Here is a 7,953-nt window from a genome sequence, read left to right as displayed (position 1 = left end):
AATTACAACTCGATACTTAGAACAAAATATGACTCTATATGAATGCCTCCGACGGTGTACCGGGATGTGCAATGAATCAAGAGTGACATGTATGAAAAATTATGAATGATGGCCATGCCACAAATACGATGTCAACTACATGATCATGCAAAGCAATATGACTATGATGAAGCGTGTCATAATAAACGGAATGGTGGAAAATTGCATAGCAATATATCTCGGAATGGCTATGGAAATTCCATAATAGGTAGGTATGGTGGCTGTTTTGAGGAAGGTAAATGATGGGTTTAAGGTACCGGCAAAAATTGCGCGGCACAAGAGAGGCTAGCAAAGGTGAAAGGGTGAGAGTGCATATAATCCATGGACTCAACATTAGTCATAAAGAACTCACATACTTATTGGAAAAATCTAAAAGTCATCAAAACCAAGCACTACGCGCATGCTCCTAGGGGGATAGATTGGTAGGAAAAGACCATCGCTCATCCCCAACTGCCACTCATACGGAAGGCAATCAAAGAAACACCTTATGCTTCAAATTTGTCACACAACGGTTACCATACGTGCATGCTACGGGACTTGCAAACCTCAACACAAGTATTTCTCAGTTTCACAATTACTCAACTAGCACGACTCTAATATCACCATCTTCATATCTCAAAACAATTATCAAGTATCAAACTTCTCATAGTATTCAATGCACTCTATATGAAAGTTTTTATTATACCCATGTTGGATGCCCATCATATTAGGACTAATTTTATAACCAAAGCAAATTACCATGATGTTCTAAAAGAATCTCAAAATAGTATAAGTGAAGCATGAGAGATCAATAATTTCTATAAAATAAAACCACCACCGTGCTCTAAAAAGATATAAGTGTAGCACTAGAGCAAAATTATCTAGCTCAAAAGATATAAGTGAAGCACATAGAGTATTCGAATAATTATGCAACTATGTGAAGACTCTCTAACATTTAAGAATTTCAGATCTTGGTATATTATTCAAACAGCAAGCAAAACAAAATAAAATAAAATGATGCTCCAAGCAAAACACATATCATGTGGTGAATAAAAATATAGCTCTAAGTAAAGTTACCGATGAACGAAGATGAAAGAGGGGATGCCTTCTAGGGCATCCCCAAGCTTAGGCTCTTGGTTTTCCTTGAATATTACCTTGGGGTGCTATTGGGGATATAACTATCAGGTATGACCCGTCCAGGAGGGGACGGGTCAACCACAATGGCGGTTCATCCATGAAGCCCAAGAGTATACCAGATGGCGGTTCGTAGATAGGCCGGTAAGAGGCCCAAGCCCAGAGACGGCTTAAGGCCCGTAAGTGTAAACCGCCATGTACGAGTAGACTTGTAATATAAGACATGTAAGATATGTCACCGAGCTGGACACGTTGTATGAGCCGGCCGGGACTCTGTAGGCCGCAGGGCGTCAACCCGTGTACATAAGGGGACGACCCGGCAGCGGCTTAAGGGCAAGAAACATCAGATCGAGAGCCAGGCAAAGCATGTTTGCTCCCTGGTAATCGAAACCCTAGCAATACCACCTCAAACTGGAGTGGGCCTTTACCTTCACCGCAAGGGGCCTAACCAGTATAAACTCTCCGTGTCCTTTGTCCCGTTTAACCCCTTTAAGCTAACCTCGTCGCGATGGCTCCACAACTAAGTGAGTTCTTAAAGGGCAGCTTCGAAGGGCTCAAGGGATACGCTGTGGGTCGGATGACCAAGAGTCGTCGCGGCAAGCTCTACATCAACGATTCAGGCTGGGGCCCCGAGGCCGGCTCAATTGAGTACGAGCACCGGGTCCCCTTCGGCGGAATCCATGTCTTCATCGGCAAGATTGGCGAGACAGGCCCTGAGCCGGACATCTACACCGACATCATCGAGACAGGTCAGCGTGCACGATGTCGTGGTTCTAAGTCTGATAGTAGAATGGGGGGTAGGAATGTAGAGGCAAGATCCTAGCTATGAAGGAGTTGTACACGCGAGTTTTACGAGTTCAGGCCCTTCTTGAAGGAAGTAACATCCCTACGTCTCGGAGCCCAGAGGTGGTCGACTGGATATATGCTTGTGAGTTACAGGGGGTGCGAACCCTTATCCCAAAGGAGGGGGGTGGCTTATATAGAATGCGCCAGGACCTCAGCTCCCCTCCGTTACACATGGTTCAATTGAACATATAAACACCACTATGCAACCCGCATAGCGGAGGCACCTGTGAGCGCAAGCAACTTTGGGTCGCTCGATCTACCTGCGTGTAAAGTTTTTCGTACTTTTCATCTGCTTGGCAAACATCTGACCATCAGTTTTGCCTCACATGACCTGGTTTCAGTTTTGGCGGATGACGGTTGGGCCATCCTTTGTCGCGGGACCGACTATCCAGTGTGCATTACATGGCTCGTTCAGGTGCATGTTCGGTTTGTGCTGCGGTAAAAGGTGGATGGGCAGTGATCGTGGTGGGCTCGAGCGCTTGTCTCTTGCACATCGTCAACTGTGGGCTGCTGGTTCGTGTTACAGTTGATGACAGGTGGGTCAATATGTAGCGCGGGCCCGCCATTTCAGTCACCGCATGCGTGTGCGTGTGTGTTAGGCTGGAAAAGAGGGGGATAGAGCGATCGTGGGCTGCAGGCGGTCCAGCCTGGGATGGAGAGTCAGGACCAATCCTCTCCCCGAAACCTAGCGCACTCGGCCAATCCTCTCCGTCCTTTGAGCCCTCTTCTTCTCTTTCCGCGCCGTCTCGTCTTCCCTGCTCTCGCACCGCCGCCTTCTCTCCCGGCGCTCAAGGTGCAACAACAAGGGCACGTTCTCCATCCAGCCGGAGCCGGGTAGGGTGCAGGTCGCCGGCATCATGCGCCGTGTCCCATGATTCTGGATCTGGCGCATATCTTCGTCAGGAGACTAGGAGCAGCAGTGAGGGCAGCAGAGGAACCCATCCTGAACGAGCCCCGCTCCGGCGTTTGCCCGCAAAGGAGAGGGTGAGGATGGTTCCCAGTTCGTGGAGGAGACGAACGGGCACAGGTGAGCTCTTTCTTCATCGTTTACTTATCTTCGCATAGTAACTTGAGCTCATCCCTTGATTCGTGGGAGATCAGGGCAAGCATGTATTCATGGTGCTTGCGGAGGAGCAGGGCCACCAAGGAAAAGTGGTGGTGGGGGAGGAGGACGCCCTTGTCCTCGGTGTTCCGGCAGCCATGGCTGACGCCAGAGCCGTTGGCTGGCCTTGAAATTGTCCGTTGTCGGCGTCCTCGTCATCCAACCACCAGGTCCTCGATCCATCTGGGACCGTACATCTGCGGCCATACGGTCGCCGCCTACTTCCACCCCCCTCCTGTTGCTTTATTCCTGATTTTCTCATGCGGTGCTCGCTTTTGTTTCCCTCTTGTGTTCATCATCTCAGAAATTTGGTGGCACTGGATCCTGCGGGAGGAGGTCCCTGAGGCATTTGATTCTTGTGGGATTCCCACACATCTTGTTGGATCAGCAACAAGTGGCTGGGCCTCTACATTATTCATAAAATCTATTTTTATCTTTCATTTATTTGTCTAATTTCTGTGCCCGTGTCCTCGCCTCTGTTCGGCTCTTGTTGAAGTTCCAATGAATTTCTGTGCTACCTAAGAAGTACTAATGCTCATATATTACAATTTGCTATCCACAGCTTTCAGTCACGGGATCTTGAGAAAAGCAGTTTAGGCATTTTGCTTGTGTCAACTATACGAAATCTGCAAAGTCTTTTTTGTGTGCAGAAAATTTCACACTCTGCATTACTTGCAAAAGATGCTGATTTTGATCTTAACAATTATAGTTGTTGTTCAAGCAGCAGAAGATCTGGCAACCTCACAGCCATCTCATTCGAAATTGAAGTCCTATCCTTAAAGTTTAGCTAAGTGTATTATTTATTTTCTGGTTTAAATTATTTTCCTCATGTGACACAAAAGGCTTGAAGCCTTCTTTTAACTCGCACTTCTATGCTAACCAAATTTATTTCTGGCTGTCAGAAGAGTTCGGAGCGAAGCTGGCCAGCATCTTCGCATGTGACACAAAAATTGTTGTTCAAGCACACGACTGCTGTATTTTGTAAATCGTGACGTGTTCATATGATTTTTTACTGAAGGTATTAGTTTTTTTCCAAACCTTTTTGTCTAATCAACTTTGCTACTTTAAATTTTTGTTAGCAAGACATGTTCATGGTTCTATTTGCTGTCTACTCTTACTAAAAGTTCAAACACTTGTGTTAGTATGAATGATCTCTCACTACTTTAAGTTTTTGTTATGGTGTTGTGTGCTGATTCATGATTTAAACACGCAAAATGTCTGGTTTGCATATTTGTGCCTAGCCCTGTTACCAGCAGTGTATTTTTTGCCGAAAGAAAGATAACAGTGCTTTGTTTCTTTAACTTCTCGACTGTGTCTAATTTCTGGTAAAAGAGAGAGAATTTGAGAGAGACAGACAACCTGAAGAGCTTTGAACAGCTTTGAACGTTCGAGTGTGCAACCTCCTCTCTGTTGCTGTTGCGTAGCTGGCAGCAGTGTGTGGCTGCTGCCGACATAAGTGCAGTTTACTCTAGGTTTGGTGATGGTTTTGAAAAACACCTGTCAAGGAATTTAGTAGCATTGTGGGACGATAAACCAATTTTTTCTGTTTTCTGTGCTCACAGAGTAAGAATATGCCTGCAAGTTCTTTTCCCTAGGATGTAATTTCTTTTGCTGAGATAGATTAAGCCTGGGTCGAGGTGGCTGCTGTGTGCTGGTTGCCCAATACTTGTTTGTTGTAATGCCTTACTCAGTGAGATTTCTTTTCTTGTTGCCTATATTCAGAGGTTCTGCTTGAAGATTCTCTAATCACTTTCTTTGAATTTTTTGCTAAGATCTGCTTCCAGTTCACTTCAACGTTACTAGACTTAAAATGTACTATCTAGCATACTAGCACATGTGTAGATGATGCCTCCTTTTATCTTTAAATTTATGGCAAATGGTGTTTTTCCCCATCGTTATGTTGAACGAAAGTGATGTTTTGTTGTAATATTCAAAACTATATCTCTTTGTTTGCAGTATCTTGGAAGGGGGCAATATTTTGATACTTGCTTTCTAGAAATTCACTTTCTTTGCCTAGAACTTGTGATTTATGGCTGATGTCAATTCCACCTCTGTAGGTGCTTGTCAATTATAGGTGAAAAACTTGGCATGGAGGTGCATAGGATTGCTGCTTCTGTTTTTGGATTGGCCCTTGCGAGGGAGACCGAAGCAAACTCCAGCAGGTTTCAGGTGTGCATCCTCTATTCCTGGTGTTTGTTTCCCTACCTGACCTTGAGAATTGTACATTTTGGTAAATATAGTTAGTTAGTTTACTGTCAGTTGCGATAGTCAGAGCACGTACAAGTTTGGTTTTATGTAGGTTAGTAGATGTCATTCCGTAATCAGTGAAAATTAGGCCTGAAGAAAGTCTGCCTCCCTATTTTGTGCACATAAATGCTTAACGTAGTGTGACCAATTAAGTAAACTTGTACAATAATAAGCTTCTTCATTGTTATGCTTGTTGAAACTAAACTACTGCTGTATCGGTTGTTCTTTTGCATTTTTCCTCTGTGAAGATATGTATTAATGGACAAACAGTGCGTACATGTTAGCCTTATGTCCGCGTGGCCGTATTAGCATGCCTAGCTGCCAAGTATAAATAGTATGTGCGTCACTCAGAACTAGAGCATCCCGGTGGAATATGGATGAGGTAAGAATTGGGAAATTTCTGTCATATTTGATTGATCTTAGAAAAACTGATCTCCTACAGTGTAGAGTGAATCTCACTAAATAAAACCCTTCTGTAAAATATGTCCACATGTAACAAATATTGCAGTTTAACCTCACCATAATAATTAACAACAACTGTGAACTTCAAGGGACAATTATTACTACAGTTTTTGTACACCTGAGATTTTTTGTTGTGATCTTTGTTTGGAAAGGGGAAAAAGCCTATCTAAAGATTCGGGTCAAAGGCTGATCCACTGTGTTTCTATGATTATGGATTTCTAAAATTCATTTACGTAACAATGGAACTATGTAGTGCAATCTTCTGTAGTTTACTACACCTTACCTGCCTCCTTCCCTGTACAAATGTTGCAAGTCTTTTAGAGATCTCCACTTAGTGCAAACGCCTGGTGACTAATTTCCTTTTGCATTGCATACTTTTGAGTAACACAACGGTTGTTGTAGCTTTTGTATCTCTTTTTCTGTAAATATGGACCCCCCTGCTCTAGAGGAGTACGATTTGTACACATTACTCTATTTTTCTAATGAGTGTATGTGGATGCATAAAAATAGTTGAGGAGCAATTTCTATTCTCTATTTCTTTAGTGAGTTTATGTGGATGCGTAAAAACAGTTCTCTATTTTCTTTCATGGATATATGTTGATGCATGGAAAACGTATATGGTGCGTCTCATTTCTGCTCATCCTGATCTAACCAAATTGACCCCATGGATTTGAGGTTGCCTTGCCTGTCAGGTTTGGACATGTCCTTATTTGTACTAAATCACTAAAGAAAACTGTATAAAAAAAGACCCCCCCCTTTGCAACAACTTAATTATTTATTATTAGAACGAGCAACGACATGTTATCATACTCGGTATCCCGTGAACAGTACTTTAGTTAGATTGACATATAATCTTTGGTATATATCATTTTTGCCTACATCTTGCTTATTTTGAATAATAAGGCCTATGAGTCCTAAGTAAGTGTGATAAGCAAGCCCTGCACTTCTACTTACTATTAACCGCCAACTGAATTTCTGATAATGGCGTTTCAGGGATAATACAACCAATCCAACTACTACCTTTGGTGTGCTTTCTGGATGGACTAATCTGAAGATGCTGACTAGCTTGCACCACCATCATATAGTCACGAAGCAAGGGCAAGGATTATAGGGAAAATAAAGGTACAATGCTCCCAATATATTTTACTTTCTTGGTGAAGTTTTGCTTCTTGCACAAGAAAGTAACACCATAATTGTACCTAATGCTCTTTTTTTCCAGGCAATTCACCATCCGGAGGAAATGCCAACTAATACATTTTTGTACTTCCTCTATTACTATTGTCTGTTTGAACTCTTGTAGTAGGGCTCGGACTTTCAAAGTTATTAGGCCTGTGGACATGTTTTTATTTTAGTTTGTACAGTTTTGTGTTCTTTTGGCTTCAGGTTGGTGCTGCACAGAAAGTGCAGTACACTCAGGTGATGCATGAAACAAACTGCAGACCTAGCACAGTTTTTGTATTTGGATTTTGTAACTAAGGTGATGCTTTTATGTTAAAATGCTTGTTTGTTCTCTAAGTAAGCTGACAACGGGTGCTAGCAATAATACAAACATATCAACAATTCTAAGAAGTGCATATGTCAGGATGCATAGCATATATATATGAACTCTAAATCATCTGTGATTTAATTAGAAAATACTCTAAAGCATCTGAAACATCTAAAGGCAATCACTAAACTAAGTATTTTATACTATAATCTAACCAACTCGATGGAGTACTCCAATGTTGAATCACTCAGCTAAGTATCAACACTGCCCTCAAGACTTGGCTATTAGCATAGTAGCAACGAGCTAACAAAATTTCTACAGATTCAGTAACCACCGAAGGAAGTTAGTTTTACCTGAGCAGAAACGGCGGCTGCAGTGGTGATGTACTCAGTGGTGGAGCTACTTTGGGGCCAACCCGTGCTTTGGCCCGCCCATCTCAGGCAGAACACTGCCCAGCTATCCTGCTAACTGACTTGCCCATCTCTTTTCTATGCTTTTTTCTTTAGAATGTCCCGCCCAACTAATCTAATGAAGCTCTGCCACTGGATGTACTCCATCTTGATGTGCGCCTGCACGACGTCCTGCGACATCACGGTGAAGCGGCGCTTCATCACCGGCCACACGCCTTGCAGTTCCCCATCTTCTCCTGGGATCACGG

At 43.1% G+C, this 7,953-nt stretch overlaps 1 long non-coding RNA gene across 1 annotated transcript; it reads left to right on the top strand.

Annotated features, from left to right (window-relative positions):
* The first annotated feature begins 2,663 nt into the window (after positions 1-2,663).
* On the top strand, positions 2,664-7,274 carry LOC119286483. Its single transcript, XR_005140472.1, has 6 exons — positions 2,664-3,025; positions 3,100-3,270; positions 3,405-4,118; positions 5,158-5,269; positions 6,803-6,931; positions 7,029-7,274. It is a non-coding gene; the product is annotated as an uncharacterized LOC119286483 (long non-coding RNA).
* Positions 7,275-7,953: the final 679 nt, after the last annotated feature.

This window comes from Triticum dicoccoides, chromosome 4A, assembly GCF_002162155.2.
Source record: "Triticum dicoccoides isolate Atlit2015 ecotype Zavitan chromosome 4A, WEW_v2.0, whole genome shotgun sequence".
Classification (NCBI taxonomy): Eukaryota; Viridiplantae; Streptophyta; class Magnoliopsida; order Poales; family Poaceae; genus Triticum; species Triticum dicoccoides.
This window is presented reverse-complemented; position numbering and strand designations above follow the sequence as displayed.